The sequence below is a fragment of the Pinus tabuliformis genome, chromosome X (assembly GCF_031772625.1).
Source record: "Pinus tabuliformis cultivar Carrire ecotype Pingquan chromosome X, CPIR1, whole genome shotgun sequence".
NCBI classification, from domain to species: Eukaryota; Viridiplantae; Streptophyta; class Pinopsida; order Pinales; family Pinaceae; genus Pinus; species Pinus tabuliformis.
Genome location: NC_142308.1, coordinates 889541155 through 889560948, shown reverse-complemented (window position 1 = coordinate 889560948; position 19794 = coordinate 889541155).

Sequence of the window (19794 nt, the reverse complement as noted above, 5' to 3'; positions counted from 1 at the left end):
CTAAGGCTTCATGGTCTGATTATTCGATGGGGTACCTACTGGGAGAGAAAGTTGTTGCTGGAGCTAAGTAAATTGATTTGGAAATGGAGTCTGTTGAGCTCTCCAATTTGGGTTCCATTGGTTAAAATAGGATTGCTGTAGAAGCCAGGGATTCCACATTATAGGGTCTACAAAGGGAGGGTTTGTTTGCTGCATAGGTGGGAAATTAAAGGGTGGGTATTGCATTTGGTTAAAGGGAGGGTAATTTGCTTGATTAAACGAAGGATAATTATTCCAATGATTAAATGGCATACTAGAATTCGTACCTTGTCCTCGTGGTTGCCATTGCCTCCTTTGTGTCAACAGATAAACTGCTTCAGCTTCTTCCTCCGTTGGTTGTAACGCTTCTTTTATCCCTGGTAAAGAGGGGCATTATTGAGTCTCATGGTCCTTTTCACAAATGGTACAAATTGGCACCTTGTTCAGTGGGCATTCCCTCAATGTATGTTTTTCCCTGCATTTAGAGCAGAAGATGGCCAAGGCAGCTTCTGCCTCTGCCTGCTTCTTTTTAATCTGCAAGGTATCAATCTGTGAAGCAAAAGAACTTAACATTTCAGTTTTAAATTCTTCAAGTAAATTACCTATTTCAGCCCTTGTTTCTCCACTACTAGCTAATTTCTGGACCCTTGAATAGGTACTATCCCTGCTCTTTGATTTATTTGCAGCTCCTCTTGAACACCTCTTGCAGAGGTTAACAATTTCGTCAAACGATTCTTTGGATATATCTCCTTTACCAAGCATATTTAGCATATCTAAACAATCATCTCTTACTCCTTTCAACAATATTGTTTTGAGAATATCCTTACTTACATCGGGGTGTTCGAATCTCTGTAGATTATACTGGAGTCTTTCCACGAAGTCTTCCAGATTTTCATCCTCCTTCTGAACCATCTTGAATAATTCCTCCCTTTTTCCCTTGTCCGGAAATAGTCTTAGTATTTGGCCAGAAATTTCTCCTTCATCTGGTCCCATGTAATCACATGAGCTCCCAAGCTAATAAACCATCTTAGTGCATTCCCTTTTAATGTATCTGAAAACAACTTCAATTTCTGAGCAGCATTAACATAGTCATAGCTTCTACACAATATATCAAATTCAAAAAGAAACTCATCAGGATCTTCTGAGGATAAACCATGGAAATTGGGTAATGCTGAAAGTGGGATATTCTTCATAGGAGTTGCTCCTCTAGGAAGTTCCCCAATAGGGAATTCCAGGGTGGAGAGAGAATTCTCTCCCCTTCCTTCTCCTCTGCGACCTCCACCGAAAAGTCCTTCATTGTTATCCTCCATTGGTTGTTTTCCTGATGCGCTTGCCTGGTCTTCGGTGTTTTCTGTTGGACTTTCAATGTCCTGCACTGGTTCCTCCACTTTAGTCTCCTCTATTGGCTCCTCAATATTTTCTACTGGTCCTTCGACTTCTTCCACCGGTTCCTCAGTATATTCTGATGGTTCTATAACCCTCTCCGGTCCCACTACTTCCTCTGTTTGATAGTCTGTTTGGAAAGAGTGTTGGGTCTGTGGCCTTCGAGAGCTTAACCTCTGGGATGTCTCAGCTTTTGAAATAATATCGTCAATGAAAGTTTTTCTTCCTCCTCCTTTGCCCTTGCCGCCTGTAGGATTAGTTTTCTTACGTCCTCTCATGCATTCTGCATACCTACAGAAAAATCATCAGTACTTCTAAAATCTATAATTTCCTTCCCCGACAACGGTGCCAAAATGTTGGTCACTTTAATTGCTTATTGAATTAAACAAAAAAGTGCGACATTAATTGTCAACCAAGGGAAGTCTTGTTATTTCAAAGGCAACTGCGTACTATATGCACTTTAATTTTAAAAGTAACAGAAGTTATAGTATAAGCCAATCATGTCTTAAGCTAAAAAACTGAAGCTCCACTTCGTATTACAGCAATTATACTCTGTTTCAGATGGTTATCAGAAAAGTTCTTAATTCAAATAAAGAAATGAAGGAAATTAATCTGCAAAAGGAAACAGTGGCTACGCTGTAACAGAGGGTCAGGACCCTATTCCCCGGAGTGGGAATCTCCAGCACCTGCCTCTGATTAATTCAGCCTTGCCAATTCACTCTGTAACAAATCACCGGTGAAACACTCATATAACAATAATCAGAAACAGAGTTTCAGCAAAGGTATTATAAATAATGTTCAGCAAGCAGTATTGTTTAACAAGACAAAAAGGCACACTTAACACACTGCGGAAATGTAATGGGTGAATCTTGTGATGAAGGTGGGCCCTGTCCTTCTCACAAGATTCCCCAGGAAACAAGAACTAGAAAAAGATGCTCAGAACAAAACTTTATTCATCCGTCAATTTATCATATTACAGAAAAGAGTTCTAGTCCTGTTCCTTTTCAATTAAGCCTTTCTCTACCGTCCCTTTTTCCCTCTAATGTAGATGTCTCCTCTTTATAGAGGAGACATCTATTACAAAAGATTTTCATTGTTCTTACACAAAAATAGGGAAGTCAATTCCCTGTCAATAAGATGCGGTTACAGTAATGTTGTCTTTAGATATAAGCGTTACATCCCGTGTAACAGATTCTTTGGTGATCAATCCCGATTCTTTGTTGTTGTTGTATTTAGAGTGCGGATCTCAATTGTTTCAGCATTGTGATCCGCACGCTGTTCCTGTTGTTTCAACAACTACAAAACTAGTCTTCCAGCTGTTTCAGCATCACAAACTGCACATCATCCTTTAACCGTTTAGCACTTAATAATTCAAAGATTAACTATGAAGATGTCCTGTTTTATATGCTAAATAATTAAACATAGTGATGAGAAGAATCGTTTCATACCTTAGAGATAATTGGGTCAAACTCTTAACAAAGGCTTTTAAATATAAGTTTGAAAGGGGTAGTATCATAGCAAAATATATGGTCAAAAAGGGACAATATGATGTCCTAAAAATAACCTTGAAGATTAACCGCTCTCTCATCCAAATAGGAAGAGAAGTTGTACAAAATGCTGAGAGAGCACATAAATGCTTTTGCTTGGAGATATAAATAAATGAAGGGGGTGCATCCTTCAGTGAGTACTCATCACATCTACATCAAGGAGGGATGAAAACCTATGTGCCAACCTTAGAGGAGGATGAACCCAGCCCTCAAGGACATAATAAAGGACATGTTTCAAAAGTTGCTAGATGCAGGGTTCATATACCCCATCCTAGAGAGTGAGTGGGTGTCCCCTCTATTGTTGGTCCCAAAGAAGAATGGGAAGTGGAGGATCTATGTGGATTATAGAGAACTGAACAAAGCCACCAAGAAATACCATTTCCCTTTATCTTTCATTGATCAACTTTTAGATGGTCTTGCAGGGAAGAAGTTATTATTTTTTCTAGATGGAATCAGTGGCTACAATCAGATCTAGATCAACCTTAAGGATCAAGAAAGAACTACATTCACATGTCCTTGGGTTACCTTTGCTTATAGGGTCCTTCCTTTAGTTTATGTAACGCCCCTACCAATTTTCAAAGTGAAGTTCTCAGCATCTTTGCTGACATGGTCCAGGACTCAGTAGAGATCCACATGGATGATTTCACTCCCTATGGGTGTGACTTCATGGAGGTTCTCTATAACCCAGGGAAAATCCTGAAGAAATGCATTGAAATGAACCTCTCTCTTAGTCCTGAGAAGTGTGAATTCTTAATGAGTGCATGGACTATCCTTGGCCATTCGATATCTCAGGAGGGAATATATGTGGACCTAAACAAAATTTCCATCATAAAGAGGGTCCCTACTCCTCAAAAGCAGATGGATGTTAGGAGTTTATTGGGATTAGTTGGATACTATAGGAGGTTTTTCAAGAAGTTTAGCAAAGTGGCATCACCATTGTTTGGGTTGTTGGCCAACAACTCATAATTTTGTTAGACAGATAGTTTCTAAGAGTCTCTTGAGATCTTGAAAGAAAAAATAACCACTTCACCCATACTTAGAGGCCAAAATTGGGCTCTTCCTTTCCATATCCTTGTTGATGCATCCGAAAAAGTTGTGGGGTAAGCTTTAGGACAAATAGATGCTAATTTATTTTATTCCATTTAATTCATTAGTAAAAATCTCTAAAAGTCTGAATTAAACAACACTGTAACTCAGAAAGAACTCCTAGCTGTTGTACACTACTTGAACATATTTAGACACTACATCACTGGTTACCAAAATTTTGTGCACACTTACCATGCAACTATAAAGTACTTGATGAATAAGCCTAATGTGAATGCTAGAATCATTAGATGGTTTCTATTGCTACAATAGTTTAATTTAACTATCATTGATAAGCCAGGAAAATAAAATGTAGTTGAAAATATTCTAACTGTACTAGATTTTCCTATAGGTGATGTAGAGATGGTTAATGATTAGCTTCCAGATGATCACTTATTTTCTATCTCGTTTCTCCCTCCATGGTTTGTTGACATAGCCAACTACCTAGTTGCTGCAAGATTTCCTCCAAATTTGTTATATAGGGAGAAGAGAGGAATTGTAAGGAAGAGCACCCCTTTCACTTGGATCGGGGAAATCTCTTCAAGCTAGGACTAGATCATATCTTAAGGAGATTTTTCAGGGAAGAGGAAGTCTTTGACATCCTCCTAACATGTCATTATGGGCACTGTCGAGGTCATTTTGCTACCAAGAGAATGGAATTCAAAGCTTTAGAAGATAGATATTATTGGCCCACTGATCTAGGTGGATATTGGTGGCCACCCGCCTATTCCACTTGGACCCTCACCATTGTTTCTTTCCATTTTTCAGTTTCCTTAATTATAGCATAGTTTACTATTTTTGGCAGTTTTTCGAGTCCTAAAATTTCGAAGCTATTTTGAGGCCGTAAATGACATTTTTTTGGTAAAATTCCTCCAGTGATTTTTATGGAAATCACATCAATAGTTGTAGTACTCAGAGAGATATTTTCAATGAGGGATCATACGCACAAAACATAGATAATATGACCAAATTTGGACCTTGGGAAGTTGGCTACCCAACTAACCCCAACGGGGCCCATAAACTCTTGGTGTTACATCTCCTCGGGTTAGGGTTTTAGATGTTTAGGGTTTTCTCTTATTTTTCAATAATAAAAATTCCCTTGAGCATCATTGTAACTCAGTTGAAAGGTATGTAGCCAAAACATCTCTTCTCAGAGATAAGCTACCATCACCTGACCTATCCTATTTCCATTTTGTTTGTAAGCATGGTTCAATATTTTTCTATCAATGAAATGAAGTGTTTTCCTGCTGCATCTCTACTTTTATGATTATATTTGTATGTTATAGCATTCCTATTTTATTTTGGATTGGTGGTATCAGAACAATCTGCTCTTTCTTTGTTTTTCTTTGCATGTCCCCAATGAGGTCAGGGTATAAGGAGTTAGAGCTCAATCTAGTTGAACCATTGCAGGACCAACCTCGCAGAAACTGATGACCTCCCATGATGGAAGAAAAGAAATATGAGGGGGTAGGAGAACCTTTCAAAATGTTACTTGAGGAGGCCCTCGAGTGATAGAGGGACACGATGATGGATAACTTTTCCCAGATCCTTCGACGGCTACCCACAGGTGATGCATCTTCATTCAGTAGCCACCCTAGAGGCTCTACTCCTTTTAAGGTACAAGTTCACTTCGATCTTCCCATATTTGAAGTCCTGATAGATGCAGATGCTGTAGATAAATGGTTAAATATGTTGGAAGGATATTTTTCATTTCATGGCTTTTCTAATCGGGAAAAGATTACTTTAGTACTTCTCAAAGCTGCCCCACATGTCAAGGACTACTGGGAAACCTACTGTGAAAAAAAGGACGAGAGTGAACCCTCATTATTTTCAGCTGCACCCAATTGGAATTCTTTTTGAGACACCATCAAGTAACAGTATTACCTTGTCGAGAGCTATCAAGATAAATACATAAAGTGGACCACACTACGGTAGGGAAGGGACCAAGATGTGCTAGAGTTCACAAATAATTTCCATACCCTTCACATGAAGTTGGGTATCAAGGATACTAAGTGACATTTGTTGCTCAAGTACCGTGCCTATCTACACAAGTACATCTAGGATGAGATGGCATTCCTGGACATCTCGTCGCTTGGCACAATGCATCGGTACATTGAAAATATTGAGCATAAGTTTAAACAGAAGAAGCAAGATTTTGGATCTATGAATCCAAAGCAAGGAAAAGGCACCCCCAAACCACAAAAAAAAGGACCAAGGCAAGGTAGGGATACCTAGGACAAACCTCTGAAGCCGCAAGCAAAGAACAACATGACGAAGATGAAGAAGGACACAGGAAAATGGTGTGAGTTCCATAAGAACTCCACTCACAATAAGAGTGAGTGTCGGGCCAAGAAATCACTAGTGGCTGAGCTGAAGGCTTCCGAATTAGATGTAGGTTCTAACTCTGAATTAGAACGCGAAAAGGGAACTCACAAAGGAAGTAGATCACTGATGCAGATCCAACTGCCACTGTGGCTGCCACAATGATCCAGAAAATTGAGCTTGAAGATCCATAGGAGGGGGAACGCCTCTTTCACTCATAGATGTGGGTGAAGGGTTCTCTGCTGCAGTTCAGTGTCAACAACAGGAGCTAAAAGAACCTTGTTTCAACAAAGGTCGTGAAGTGGTTGGGCCTAAATACTATACCACATCAACATATGTACACGATTGGGTGGCTTTATCAGGGACGAGATCTTCACGTCAGCCAATAGTGCTACCTTCCCTACATCATCAAGCCTTCACAAATGAGGTACTATGTGACATTCCTCCTCTTAAATTTTTTGATGTATTGTTAGGACAATGATACTTATGAAAGTGACATGCTATATATCAGTCTAGACCTCGTTCTGTGATTATTACTTTGGCTAATAAGTTGTATAGGATATCGGAGGTAGCCCCTCCTATCTCCATCTCTTTGATCACTGCAAAGAAATGCAATAAGATCATTTCCTAGACCAGGAAATTTATTTTTCTTATGATTGACCCCCAAGGCAAGAAGAAGGATGTGGCCACAGCTTTCAAATAGGGCTCCTCTGCACAACAAAAATAGATGGAAAAGGTCATGGAGGAGTACAGGGATATTTTTTCCCCACCCACAGGGGTACCTCTACAATGTTAGGTCAAGCACTCCATTTATCTGATCCCGGGTGCGTCGATGCCCAATGGACTGATCTATCGACACTCTATTTTGGAGAATGATGAGATCAAGAGGAAAATTCAGGAACTACTACAGAAAGGGCACATTAGGCCAAGCTCATCACCTTGTGGGAGCTTTAGGATGGGACCTGAAGGCTCTGTATTAACTAGAAAAAGTTGAAAAAGATTATTGTTTGGAATAGGAACCCAGATTCCCGTGAATTGATGACCTCCTGGACTAGCTCAAGGTGGAAAAATATTTCAGCAAGATTGACTTGAAGTCATGTTATCACCATTTTCCTAGCGAACCGTAATATGTATGGAAGACTTCCATCAAATCCAAGGAGGGCCTTTTCGTATGGTTGGTCATGTCATTCGGATTGACGAATGCCCCAACAACCTTATTGAGACTGATGAATGACATCTTGTGACCCTTCACCAATGCATTCATGTTGGTGTATTTAGATGACATCTTGATATTCATTGAGAGTTGGGAAGAGAACCTCTATCGTATTCGACAGGTCCTTCAAACCCTTTGACAACACAAGTTGTGGACTAACTTCATTGATGAGAAGGGTGTACATGTGGACCCATCCAAGATACAAGCCATTCGAGATTGGCTAGCCTCAACCATTCTAGTAGAGCTCCGTAGCCTTTTGTGTCTTGCCAATTTCTACCATAGGTTTGTGTTGGGGTTCTCTCATATCACTTGGCCTTTAAGTCAAATCACCAAGGGTGGAGGGAAAGAAAAATGCTTTTGGTTAGAAACCCAACAATGAGCATTCTCTGAGTTAAAGAATTGCCTTTGTTCTACACCAGTGCTCACATTACCAGACCTGCAACAACCATTTGAGATTGAGACAAATGCCTCTTACTATGATATTTGGTCTGTTTCTTACTCAGCATGGCCATCCAATGGCTTACCATAGTGAGACACTTTCAGACATAGTCTGAAAGTACCCTACTTACAACAAAGAAATGTATTCCATTGTGCAGGCCTGCCATCAATGGAAGCATTACATTCTAGGGAAGGAAACAGTCATCCACACATACCACCAGCCTCTACAGCTAATATAGACACAAGGGAAGTTGTAGAACGATCACCATAAAAAATGTTCCACCTATCTGCAACAGTTCCATTTGAGCATTATGTATAAGAAGGGCAGCACCAATAATGTTTCTAATTGCCTCAGTTAACCATCGGTCATTGAGATAATCACTGTGCTCGACTCCTGTGGGCATGAGACATCGGTGTTGTTGTATCTTTACAAGAGTGATCCAGAATTCGACAACATATACTAGACACTCCTCGAAGGGAAGAAAGTTCCAAATTTTCACCTTCAGGATGTGCTGTTATATCTCTTGGGACACATCTGTGTTCCTTCAAGTGAGCATTCCAAGATGATTTTTGAGGCACACTACAGTTAGGTCACTGGACATTTCAGTGTAGAGAAAACAATGGCGGTATTGCATAAGTATTTTTATTAGCTGAAACTTCATCAAGATGTTGGGAAGTACATTATAACTTGCATCGCCTTCACCATTGCCAAACCAACCATCAAGAAGTAAGGCCTATGTACTCCTCTACCTACTCCTAGCCGACATTGGGAATCTGTCTCCTTGGATTATATGTCGGGCCTTCCTTCTACTAAGCATGGAAACGATTCTATTTTTGTGGTCATCGATAGATTCTCTAAGATGGTCAACATGGCAGCCTGGAAGAAGAGTATCACAACAAAGGCCCCTTCTAAGCTCTTCTTTGGGTGAGTATGGGTACACTTTGGGATCCCACGGTCTATTATCTCATATCTAGATAGCAAATTTTTGAGTGCATTTTGGTTAAGTCTCTGGTCGATGATGGATACAAAACTTACTAAGTCCACGACTTTCCATCCCGAAATTGATGGCCAAACAAAGGTTGTGAACAGGATGATCGTACACATTTTGCACATGTACAACTCAAAGAATCCATTCGCATCAAATGAAAGTCTCCCCTATGTGAAACATAGCTACAATAGAGCTCTCCACAACTCAACAGGCTACAACTCCTTATAGGTAGGGCTAGGATTTCAGCCATTATGCCCCATTGATTTGGCCATACCATTTGTAGCCACTCTGGTAGATTCAGCTGACGTGCAGTCCAACACATACGACTTCATTGAGCACGTTCAACACATACGACAATAGGTCCATGATATATTGGACAAAGCTAATGCTAAGTACAAGCAACACCATTATCAACATCAAGTGTTGCACAAGTTCTAGGTGGCCGACAAAGTTTGGATACATTTACAGAAGGAGCACCTTGTTGGACCCCACCGCAAGCATTGCCCACTTCGATATGGGCCATACACCATTTCCAAGGCTGTCAATGATAATTCCTTTGAGCTCAGCATCCCACGATTCCTTGGTCTACACCTAGTGTTCAATGTAGATCACCTTCAGCCACACTTTCCACCATTGTTGGACAAATATGACATTGCAAAACAACTCACACCAACAAAGCTCAACCTAGACTACATGGAACAGGCCACAACTAATCAGATCATAGACACACAGATCAAGAACACTTGGAAAAAGAGGATACAACTATATCCAATTATCAAAGAAGGCCAACTCCTTCGCCAAGGCAAATGGCTCACTAGGGACAAAGTTCAGTAGAAGTTTCCTCATCTCACGAAGCAACTCAATGCAATGGGGATGATTTCTTCCCAAGGGGGGAGGACTGATCTAGGTAGATATTGGTGGCCGTTTCCCTATTCCACTTGGACGCTCACCATTATTTCTTTTAGTCTTTTAGTTTCCTTAATTGTAGCACAATTTACTATTTTTGGCATCTTTTTAGGTCCTAAACTTCCAAAACCATTTTGAGGCCCTAAATGATGTTTTTTTGGCAAAATTCCTTTGGAAATTGTTGTACAAATCGCATCGACAATTGTAGTCATCAAAGAGATATTTCTAATGAGCTATCGTACAAATCAAACGTAAATAATATGACGAAGTTACGACCCTGGGAAGTTGGCTGCCCAACTAACCCCAATGGGGCCACTAAAATCTTGGTGTTACATCTCCAGGGTTAGGGTTTTGGCTATTTAGAGTTTTCTCTTATTTTTCAATAATAAAAAGGTCCTTGAGCCTAATTGTAGCTTAATTTAGAGGCATGTAGCCACCACATATCTTCTCAGAGATAAGCTACCATTGCTAGAGCTATATTATTTCCATGTTTTTTGTAAGCGTAGTTCAATATTTTTCTATCAATTAAATGAAGTGTTTTTTTGCTACGTCTCTATGTTTATTATTATATCTGTAAGTTGTGGCATTTCGGTTTAAGTTCAAATCACCCACTCTCCACCAAGATGTAAGAAGGTATACCAATAGATGTGATCAATTCGAGAAGATGGGGAAACCCACACCCAATGATGAAATACCTGTACAACCTCAGGTGGTCTTAGAGCCATTTGATAAGTGGGGCATGGACTTCATTGCGCCAATTGATCCACCATCAAGGAAGAAAAAGTACATCATTGTGTGAACTGATTATTTGAAAAAGTGGGCTAAGACAAAGGTTGTGAAGACAACAATAGAGGAGAAGGTGGCTAATATCTTAAGGGAAAATGTCTTGTACAAATTAGGGTACCCCAGAGAGATAGTCATCGATAAGGGAGCTTAATTCACATCACATCTAATCAAGAATAAATTAAGGCAACATCATATCAAACACATAAAATCTACTACCTATCACCGACAGGAAAATGGACAAGTAGAGGTTACAAATAGGGAATTAGAGGGCATCCTCACCAAGGTTGTGAGAAACACTACGAGGGATTAGGAAAAAATATGAGTGGAGGCCACTTGGGCCTATAACACAACTTGGAAAACAATTACTGGTTTTACTCCATATGATTTGGTTTATGGAAAGAACACTATGATCTTCATTGAGTTTGAGTATAATACTTTGAGAATGGCAGAGAAACTATACTTAGATGTCAGCAAAGAACAACAAGAGAGGCTAGTCGAGCTAAATGTATTGGATGAGTTTAGAATGAAGGCCCCCCTACACACCGAAGTTATACAATTGTAGAGGAAGGTTTGGCATGATAGGCATATCAAGGACAAAGTTATTTAGGAAGGGGATTAGGCCTTACTATATGACTCTAGGTTGAAATATTTCAAGGTAAATTGATGACAAGATGGTTAGGCCCATACCTGATAGAGAAATGTCATTACAATGGAGCTGTTCAATTCAAGACAATTGATGAGGAAGGGATTCCCTTGCTTATCAAAGGCTATAGGTTGAAGGTATACAAAAAGCCTATGTCTTAGGAAGAATTCATTAGCCCATCAGTAGAGAGGTGTTGTGGGGAAAAATGCCTATGCAGGACGATCCTATCCACCTAAGGTGTGACAGTGCCTTAGCAACAAACAGAGACAGCTATTCTAGTATTCTTCCTTTATGAATTAAGAATGAAGAGAGATAGACGGACTAACTGGTGTCTTCCATTTGTCCATCGATCCGGTCTCTCTTCTCTTTGAGTGTTCCCAGCTACTTGCCTTCTCGCTCGCCCAGCTTCAAGAGGTTTCTGCAAGATCACAAGAAGAGAACACTACACAAGACATGGATTCATATTCATAACTAGTTCAGGATTAGAAATAAACTAAACATACTAATGCAATCATACATCAAAGATACATCAGTATATAGGAGAAACCAAGATAGCTTTATTGATGAATAACAAGGTTCAGGAAGAGATACAACCCAGAGGGCTCCAATCCAGCATCTCCTTCCCAGCAAATGGAATTCCTATCTTCACCCCCTTCAAAGCATTAAGCACCCAATGATTCCAATCTCAAACCAACAACAATTCTTTACAATAACAAAATTCCAGCTTCTAGATCTCATCGAGGAGATATCCATATATAGATGTTTGGAGAGAGGATGAGTCAGCTTGAGATCTGACTAGTGTCCTCTCCCTCTGTCAGTTCTTGATTCCACTTGGAGGTTCTTGCTTCCACTTGGAGATTAGGAACCTCTTACTCATCACTAGTCGAATTCACTGAGGCAAGTGTCATTGAGGAAGATTCTGGAAGCTTCCTGGGTCTTGACACCTCTTGGAATGAACTTGCCATTTGGCAATTCTCGCTCAACGCACCTTGGTAGTGCTTCTACCTGCGTTGCAGTGCAGGTAGCCAGTGTTGGCTTTGACATTCAGCGCAGACAGCTAGTGGAGCCATTGAATTGATCCTGAATTGACTTTTTTTTGAGCAGTTTCTGGTGGAGAACTTCTGTGAATTGTTGTGGTTTGTTAGCCTTGTTCCTCTAGGGGTAGGAACAACATGTTTAGGGACTTTGGATCCCTTAGATTATGGACATTTCATGCTCAATGCTATAAGGCACAAAAATGTCTATAACAGTTGCCCCCTAAAGTATGAGGCCGTTTATCGGGTGAAATGCTTTATCAGGGGGATCCGAAGTTCATCCAATGCCGGGAGGAGACCTGTAATAAGATACAATACAATACATTATTTTTCATACTACTTTCATGATCTAGATGAGGCGGGCATTCCCATGCTCAGCTTTATAAATTCATTTTTCTGTACATAGAACAAACAATCGTCTGGTGGTAGACTGATAATTTTGATGAAATTATCATCCTTTGAGTAGGATGATTATCTGCTGCAATGATGTACATGTCAATGTCTTTATCTTTCCTGAATATATATCGCAGCCCGGATGGATGAAACTAGATCCGGGGTCTTCAAACTCGTTCGATCTTCACTCTAAGTACAAGTCGATCCATGCGAGAAATGTTCTGAAGTCGAACATGGAAATACATCGCTTGATTACCGGTCAATGAGGTAAACCGTTAACAAATGTGAGAGGAATCACCGATAATGATAATGACCCTCAAGGTACTGCAGTACAATTCACGTGGTGTGAATAAAGGACTTGGCGTCAAACACCACGCAAAATCTTTCGGTTAAAGGTCATTGATGTATACCTATCGCCGGAAGTGAGAAACTTGCCATTGAGTCATGCAAGCTTCAAAGTACTGAAGGGGTTGTTCCTAGATCAACTTCTTGGATAATGAGCTGATGTCAACAAGAAGCGATCCGTCAAAGGAGGGCCTTAATAAATCCCACATCAGTGACACGGAACGGAGCTAATGATTTTAATGGAGGTGAAAACGATCTGTGACATATGATTCAGGGTGGTGGTCATGAAAGGATGAAGGATAATGTATGGCAGTGGATGGGACACGATTGACTTTTCTGAACGACTTCTCTTGAACATATGGCGACACTGATGCGATGGATCGGTAGCATTACCCCAAATATGGATGGTATGGCAAGACCATGGTGATGTGACCGGTGAATGAAACAACCCAACGCGATTGTGGTACGGAGGAAAAGTGTCATGTTCAAGAGCGACTTGCTACCATCAAAGTTTTCTTGAGTTTCTCCCAATTTTTCCCCAGTCATTGCTGACCAGTACCTCTTTATTTTTGTCAAGCTTGAGGAGGATAACATATGCTTGTTCTATAACCTGCCCTTTGGGCAAGCCCATCGCTATGTTTTAACGAGCCTAGTGATAGTGAAACTCGTTCTCGTCTAAAGACAAGTTTGTCGCTATTTAATGATTTTAATGAGTCTAACGACAAAGATAACTCGGTCCTTTTCATTTTTAGCGAGTCTGAAAAGGTACATAAAGTTGACTCCAAAAGTCCTTTTTCGTCATCTAATCCCTTAGGTCCAAAAAAGTATAAAATAATACAGAAGGGATGAATTTTCGATAGTTTTAACGAGCCGAATAAACAAGCGCTCGATTTTTTTGTGCAATAATCCCTCAGGTCCAAAAAGATTAAAATCTAGAGGAGGGATAGCACTTCCTGTCCCTTTAACGAGCTGGAAGGCCAAAGACTCGGCAATCTTTTCATATTTTACGAGTCAGATGAAAAGAGCTTAAAGAAGACTCGTCTTTTGAGGAACGAGTGATAAAACGGGTTAGCAGCTGATTCTAGGTACAGGTTGGAATTTTCCAATCACGACAGTGTCACAAGGATGGCTAGTGAAATCACTCTTCGCAGCTGTTCCTCAAAATGGGTAAACAAACATATGGAGGTGAATGATCGGCCAATGGAAAAGTGGAGGTGACGGGCAAACACGACCAAGGCTTTAATGGTTGATGATATTACATTCACAGTGGTTATTTACCGGGATAGTTCATTTTTTAACGAGCTTAAACGCGGGTGGAAACATTTGCTCGATCTTATGTTTATTTTTTAACGAGCATGAACTATGCGCTAAAACTGCTCGGATCTTGCGTTTATTTTTTAACGAGAATGAACTGTGTGCTAAAACTGCTCGATATTATATGGTCAAATTTTTTATTTTTTACCATAACTAGCTTTGACCTTTTCAAAGATAGTACTGTATCCTCAATTGCTGCATCAAACTAGTTAGAAATAAATAACATTTGCTTGAAAATGAGATTAGAACCCTAATATTTCTCTTTGAACTATGTAAAAAGCAGTTAAAAAGTGTTTTTACCTCTCATTTTACCATTTCATTTGAACTTGGTTTGTTGGAGCATTGGAGGTGCCTCTTCCCCCTTGATTTTCATCAGCTGATTCCGGGAGATTCTGCGGACGATTTTCGGCGCCGTCTGGACTAGGTAGGAGCTAAACCTTAGCTCTTTCTTTTCATGGTTTCCTTTTTCCATTCTGTGCCTGTTTTCCTGTTCCCCTGAGCCCCTGGGGTTTTGTTAGGGCGCTCTGCCATCAGCGCAGCTGGTTCACTCGAAACCTGCACTGAATGTCAAGCTGCATGAAGGCAGTTTGACCTTCAACGCAGGTGGAACACTGGCTAGTTGCGTTGGGTATAGAAAAACAGTTTTGTTGCACAGTTTTTGATGAAAATTTTGCCAGTTTCTCATCAAATCCGGGATCTAACTCCTCTCATGTTTTTTTTTCAGAGATTATTGGAGCAAAATGACCCTTACATGGCGAGAACGAGAACATGAAGAAGAGGACATGATTTCCCTCCATGATCCTGTCACGGTGAACGCGCTGCGGAACTGTGGTCTGCTGAAGTTCTTCCGTATCTCTAGCATGAGAGCACAGATCTCCCTACTGCAGTATATGCTTGATGCTTGGGATCCTATCAACCAAGTATTTCAGATTAGTAACAAATCCATCTCTTTGACCGTGGTAGACATTTACTTCTTGACTGGTTTGTCGAGGCGGGGTGCCCCCATTTCTTTGTCAGGTTCGTCCCGAGGGAATGACTCGGTGAGAGATTATGTCCGCCAGTACTGCAGGGAAGGATCTCAGCCGAGTAGATACGGCAAGGTTGTTATCCATGAGATTACTGACAGGTCTCTCAGGTCCATTCTGTATACTATTCGTAGGATGGCCAGTAGTGCATCTCTTCATGTTTCCAACAGGTCCTATGTGCAGCACGCCTTCGAGTGTCTCCAACAAAAAATATTCAACTGGTGTGATGCAGTACTTCTTCAGATGAAAAGTCAGTTGACCAAGGTAAAGGATGGGAAGCTGAAGAACTTTGGATTTGGTTATATTTTGACTGCCTTTGCCTTGGAGAAGATACCACTGATGCAGCCTCAGTATATCGCACTCGACTTGTCTTCTCCTACCGAGCCACGCATGCAGAGATGGGTTGATCACATGTCTAGGCATGCTGGTCAATCTCCGATTTCTTTCACTGATACCTTCTTCAGGTGGTTCGAGCATCAGGAGATGGTCTATTCCGAGTATCCATATGTTGGTATGGATTTCCGAGGTGATCCGGACTTGGTACTGCCGGATGGCGAACAGTTGGGCGCTATTGGTAAAATCTTCGACCATATCACTGTTTACTGTTTTTATTTATAATTTCCTTGTGCTTTATTCTATCAAGACTTTAATCAAACTCATGTGTGCATGCAGATGTTGGTCCTGTTCGTCCAGCAGTTCGCCCAAGAGCGCCAGTTGCTGCCCTAGTAGGGGAGACTGCTGGGAGGGTTATTCTTCGTGACCTTGATGTGGCCAAGACTCTTACAGCTGTGCAGGAGCAGGTTGAGAGCCTTACTCTCGGCATTCCCGATGTGAGGATTGACGAGTTACCTTTACAGTTTTAGCGGCATACTAATGGTGTGCCTAGACGATGGACTCGTCTCTTACGCATGATTGCACAGGCCGTGACGTGCTATCATGAGCATCACTAGGCTAGGGTGCCCCCTAGCATTTTGAGTTTTTGGGTCATACGACCGATTTTTGTCTTGTTACAGAACATCATGTATAAACGATAAACAGCTTATATATATATTTTGATTTTCGGGGTTTGTTCTGGTTGAGTTATATGATCCATATGTACAACATTGATGACGTGTCTCTTTTTATAAATGTCGCAAATGTCTATCTAACACATAGTTTGCTAATGAGTCGGTTAATGTGTTTAAGTTTCTGGAAATATGTTGGTATTGAATTAAATCAAATTGTCTTTCCAAAATCTTAACCCTTAGGAACATGCAATAAATAGCTGGGTTGCAGACGGAATATATACCATTGAGTTGTAGTATTACGAGTTGTGAGTCTAGCTTGACGATTAGTCGGCGTATACCATGGGTGATGGCATCAGAGAGTAGTTCTATCAACGCGCTATACTCAACGATGTTATTCGTTGATTGACCAATACACACACCTCTGAAACTTACTAACTCGCTGCTTGGATCAAAAATGGCCCAGGCTGCGGAGGACAGGTTCCGCGAACTACGACTCGCTCCGTGAGCATATCCAACACATGTCTCCAGAAGGTTTGACATCTGCAATAAATGTAAAAAGGTGGATTACTTGACCAAAACAAACACTTTAGCGAAAACAAAATACAACAAAAGAATACAGGTTACTATTTAAGCATAGTAACGCTTGAGGTACAACCCATTACGGGGTTACGCCAGTCGAATTCTGTCATAATCCATTAACTCGTAGGCTGCTTTTGCTAATACTCCTTTAACAATATAGGGGCCCATCCATAAAGAATTAAATTTACCTGCTCCCAATTTATCGGATTCTTGGTCATAAAGCAAGACCAAGTCACCTTCTGAGAAGACACGGGGTTTGACATTTTTGTCGAACTGCGCCTTGACTCGTTTCTTATGGGCTTCGTTAGCCAAAGCGGCATCACGACGGGTTTCATCCAATTGGATTAATTCCAAGAAACGGGCCTCTTCTTCTGAAGTTCTGGGGAGGAGATCAATTGCGAGTTTAAGAGACGAGATTTCACACTGGATTGGCAAGACTGCTTCCAGGCCATACACCAGTTGGAAAGGTGTGAACCCGGTCGCATTCCTTACCGATGTTCGGTAAGCCCACAAGGCTGAGTACAGGATTAGGTGCCACCCTATTTTGTGAACTCCGATCATCCTTTGCAACATACGCTTCAGGACCTTGTTGATCGCTTCAACTTGTCCGTTGGCTTGTGGATAATACGGGGTAGAGCTGTCGTGAGATAGCCCTAGCTTGGCAGCTAATTCAACCATCATGTGATTGCGAAAATGTGATCCATGATCTGTAACTATAGCCTGTGGTACGCCGAACCTGGCGACTACATGATTGAAAAAGAAAAGGGCAGCTCTTTCACCAGTGTTATCTAATGTAGGCATCGCCTCGACCCATTTGGTAAAATAGTCAACGACGACTGTAATATACCCATGCCCCCCGGTCCAGGTGGGGTTACATGTCATGAAATCGATGCCCCATTTGGTGAAAGGCCCAACAACAACTATTGGCTGTAAAGGTGCAGGTGGTCTTCTGGTTTTGCTATCAAAAATTTGACAAGCAATGCAACTTCTGACTGCGGTTATGCAATCTTTGAACATGGTTGGCCAGAAGTATCATGCTCGTAAGATTTTCTGTGTTGTAGCATATCCAGATTGATGCCCCCCACATGCGCCTGAATGACACTCATTTAGGGCTTTTTCGGCCTCTTCATGGGTGAGGCACCTCCTCAGAACTGTATCGATACCACGACAGTAAAGCGTATCACCGACGATCATGTAGTCTTTTGCTTGGTATCGTATACGTTTCTGTTCTGAGTGAGAAGTGTTAGGCCTGAATTTTTGGGTTTGGAGATAAATTATTATATCTCCATACCACTCATTGCTTGTAGATATCAGAAACAAATTCTTGTCCATGATTGACTCCTCGAATGTTTCATTGTTGGACGACGATGGGAGATCGCATAATAATTCTACGAAAACTAAAGCTTTCTTTGATTTGGATTTTACAAATTCCAGATCAAACTCTTGAAGGATCGCTATCCATTTTGAATATTTGCCCCCCAGCAACTGTCGCGACAATATATAAGTCATGGGGTTGCAATCTGATAGAATGGTAGTTTTCCGAAAGAGGACATAATGTCGAAATCTTTGTATTGCTTGAACAGCAGCGAGTGCTAGCTTTTCAACGTAAGAATATTTGATTTCTGTATCATTCAAGTTTTTACTTAAATAATATATAGGATGTTCAATTCCATCGACTTCTTGAACTAAAACCATCGCAATGGTCGTATCTGCTGCAGCCAGATACAGGTTAAAATCTCTTTGATAGTTCGGGGCATACATTAATGACGCTTTTACTAGAGAATCTTTCAGAGCATCAAAGGAAGCTTGTGCCACCTGATCCCAGACAAAAGGTACATCCTTTTTCAAAAGACGAGTATAACCTTTAGCAAGTTCTGCGTAATTTGGAATGAACCTCCTCAGAAAGTTTGCTTTCCCTTGGAGTTTCTGAATATGAAGCAAATTTGAAGGTGGAGGCAAATTAATGATTGCCTGAACCTTGCAAGGGTCGAGACGAATCCCATCTTTAGAGACTACGAAGCGAAGTAAACGACCAGAACCGACACAAAATACACATTTGTGCGGATTGAGTCTTATCTTGTAGTGTCGGCAACGTAGAAATATCACTCTTAAATGTTGCAGATGATCAGTCCGCTTTCGCGAATGAGCCGGAAGGTCGTCGAGATATGGTTGAACGATGTTCTTGATGTCATGGAAGGCATAATTCATTGCCCTCTGAAACGTCGCCCCTGCGTTCTTTAAACCAAAGGGTAATTTTTGATAAGCGAATGTGCCCCATGTACAAATGAATGCAGTCTTTGACTGGTCCTGTGGGCGGATATTTATTTGATTATACCCGGAAAATCCATCCATGAATGAAAAGATTTCACATCCGGCGCATTCATCAATTATCTGGTCGATGAAGGGTGTAGGGTAGTTGTCTTTCGGACAAGCTTAGTTTACATCCCTATAATCGACACACACTCTAATTGTCCCTTGTTTCTTCATAACAGGGACAATATTCGATACCCAATCAGTTAGAGGAACCGGGTAGATGAAACCAACATGGAGGAGCTTTTCAACTTCTGCTTTAATGGCAGCGGCTTTCTTGGGGTGCACCTGCCGAAGCCATTGTCTTACTGGTTTGACATCAGGATACATTTTAATTTCATGTTCAACGATACTCGAGTCAATGCCTGGCATTTCATCATATGACCAGGCAAAGACATCTCTAAACTCGCGGAAAAGAGCGTTATATATTTCTAGTTCTGAAGGAGAACAACCTTTTCC